We start from the raw sequence: 3,132 nt of genomic DNA on the forward strand, positions 1-3,132 counted from the left end.
CGACCAATCTCGTTGCTCAATTCGGACATTAAAATTTATGCAAAAATATTGGCCAATCGTTTGTTAGAAATGACCCCTTACCTGGTCGACTCTGACCAAGTAGGCTTTGTTAAGGGTCGCCATGCCCCGGACAGCACGAGAAGGATGATCAATTTGATTAACTACGTTGAGAACACACAAACGCCTTCTCTGCTCCTAGGTCTGGACGCAGAGAAGGCATTCGATAGAGTGCATTGGAACTATTTCTCCAGGACTCTTGAGAAGTTTGGATTTTCAGGATTTATCCATGAAGCAATTATGCTACTTTATACAAAACCATCAGCAAAAGTTTCCACCTCGGGAATGTTGTCCAAGACTTTTAACCTCACGAATGGCACCAGACAGGGTTGCCCACTCTCACCCATTATATTTTCTTTGGTAATTGAACCCTTAGCGGAAACCATTAGGTCCAATGAAAATATTTTAGGAATAAAGATAGGTGATAGAATACATAAAATTGGGCTATTTGCCGATGACATAATTCTATCTTTAACTAGTCCCAACAAATCCCTGCATGTGCTACAATCAATACTTAACTCCTTTAGTAAAGTATCTTATTACAAAATTAACAATAGGAAAAGCTTTGCCCTACCTATGAATATATCTAATGATACCTCTACCATCCTCAAACAAAAATATAATTATAATTGGGATGCATCTTCGTTCACCTATCTTACATTTCCCGCAAAAAAACTATATGCAGCTAATTTTTCTAAGTTATTAGACTTGATTTCTAAAGATTTTCAAAATATAAAACAAACGCACCTATCCTGGATAAGCAAAATTGCAGCATTTAAAATGCAAACCCTACCCAAGATACTCTACCTTTTTAGAGCCATACCTGTTCCAATACTTTCAAGCTTTTTCAAGATTCTAAATACTAAATTGAGAAACCTGGTCTGGAATAACAAAAAACCAAGGGTAGCTTTCTCTATTTTAACATCTTCTAAAAGCAAAAGGGGTATGAACTTACCTGATATGCGTAAATACTACTACGCAACACTTTTGGATCAAATGAAATACTGGTTCTTCCCAAATGACGATAAAAGAGAAATCACCAAAAGAAATTATTTATTTGCCCTGTCAGTGGCTTACATGATATTCCCTAAGGTCATAGTTCCTAAATTGCTTTCCATTAAAGCTACCCTGTTAGCATGGAAGTTTCTTGTCTCAAACTTCCATGCTCTAGAGCATTTACAAAAGATACCTATACCACTCAGAGCCCTTGACTACTGTAGAGGCCGACTCTCGAACAAATGGAGGGCTTTAACTTTTACGTACACCTTCCCTCAGGATACAAAGCCACGATTGATGATAAGTTAAATAAGCTTAATCATCTGCAAAGCTTTAATCCACATCAAGATTTTGAAATTCCATCTTTAATTTGGTCACACCTCACCATTAACAAACCTGTAAAACATAAAAGTATAGCTTTCTTCTATAAAGTTTTTTTCTCAGTATCCTAAATATGAGAAAAACCCTAATATGTATAAATGGGAAAATGATTTAGGACAATCCTTTTCGGATGAATGTTGGTATAATGCTATGAGAATAAACCAAACTGCAACATCCTGCTTAGAGCATTGGGACAGCTCTCAGAAAATATTGAATAGATGGTACCTAACTCCTTACAAATTACCGTAGCTAAAATATATCCATCTGCATCACCACTATGCTGGCGTTGTACGGATCAAGTTGGTTCCTTACTCCACATTTTATGGAGTTGTACAAATCTGACCAGTTCCTGGAACTCGATATCCACCTTTATTGCCTCTCTCACAGGCAACTTGATAAAACTATCACCTGCTATGGCCCTTTTAGGTGTCAGCCTTGACACTTTCCCATTTCAATACAGAATATTAGTGGCAAATATTCTTATAGCAGCTAGACTTATCATAACGAAAATGTGGAAATCAACTGGGGCCCCTAACCTGTGTGATGTCATTCTAATGCCCCGTACACACGGTCGGATTTTCCGACGGAAAATGTGTGATAGGACCTTGTTGTCGGAAATTCCTACCGTGTGTAGGCTCCATCACACATTTTCCATCAGATTTTCCGACACACAAAGTTTGAGAGCAGGATATAAAATTTTCCGACAACAAAATCCGTTGTCGGAATTTCCGATCGTGTGTACACAAATCTGACGGACAAAGTGCCACGCATGCTCAGAATAAATAAAGAGATGAAAGCTATTGGCCACTGCCCCGTTTATAGTCCCGACGTACATGTTTTACGCCACCGCGTTCAGAATGATCGGATTTTCCGACAACTTTGTGTGACCATGTGTATGCAAGACAAGTTTGAGCCAACATCCATCGGAAAAAATCCTAGGATTTTGTTGTCTGAATGTCCGAACAAAGTCCGACCGTGTGTACGGGGCATTAGAGTCAACACCCAGGTGTGCTATGAATTACTGTTAGCACTTAAAAATTATAACGTAATTCACTTTGAGAAGCACTGGTATGCATGGATCATACATCCTAAAGCATCTACAGTACTAAAAGACTTGTACGCTCAGTCTTAACTACCACTAGGTAGCCTGTTGGTATCACTTATTCCTTGTAGAGACTTATGCTGCTTTCATTTCCTGATTGGTTTGACTCGCTAGAATACTTTGATTTACTAGACGACATCCTGTTCTCTCTTTTGTTTATTGTTTATTGTTAGAATAGACCTGTTCACAGTTTGCTCCCCTAGGGGTGAATAGGTTTATTCTTGGAGGTTTACTAGCTAGAAAATGAATTTAAAGATATGAATTTGAAGGATTATTCACGATTATTTTACTGACTTAATGTATTTATCAAAAATGCATTCGCTATACTATGTAACTGTAATGATGTGAATCCTGTTATAACTTTCTTAATATCTTTATTTGTTATTTTATGTTCTGATAACTAAGTAAAAAATTGAATGTTAAAAAAAAACAAAAAGAGAGAGAGTAACTTGGTTTGAGAGCGTTTTGCAAGACAAGCAACTTATTCTAAATACATTTTGCCTTGATATACAAGCAATGTCTTGATATACAAGTTGCATCACTTCACAACGGAGTATAAAAGAGAAGAGAGGCGCCTCTAAGTGTAGTAATATGGT

Source organism: Aquarana catesbeiana, linkage group LG03 (assembly GCF_042186555.1).
Source record: "Aquarana catesbeiana isolate 2022-GZ linkage group LG03, ASM4218655v1, whole genome shotgun sequence".
Classification (NCBI taxonomy): domain Eukaryota; kingdom Metazoa; phylum Chordata; class Amphibia; order Anura; family Ranidae; genus Aquarana; species Aquarana catesbeiana.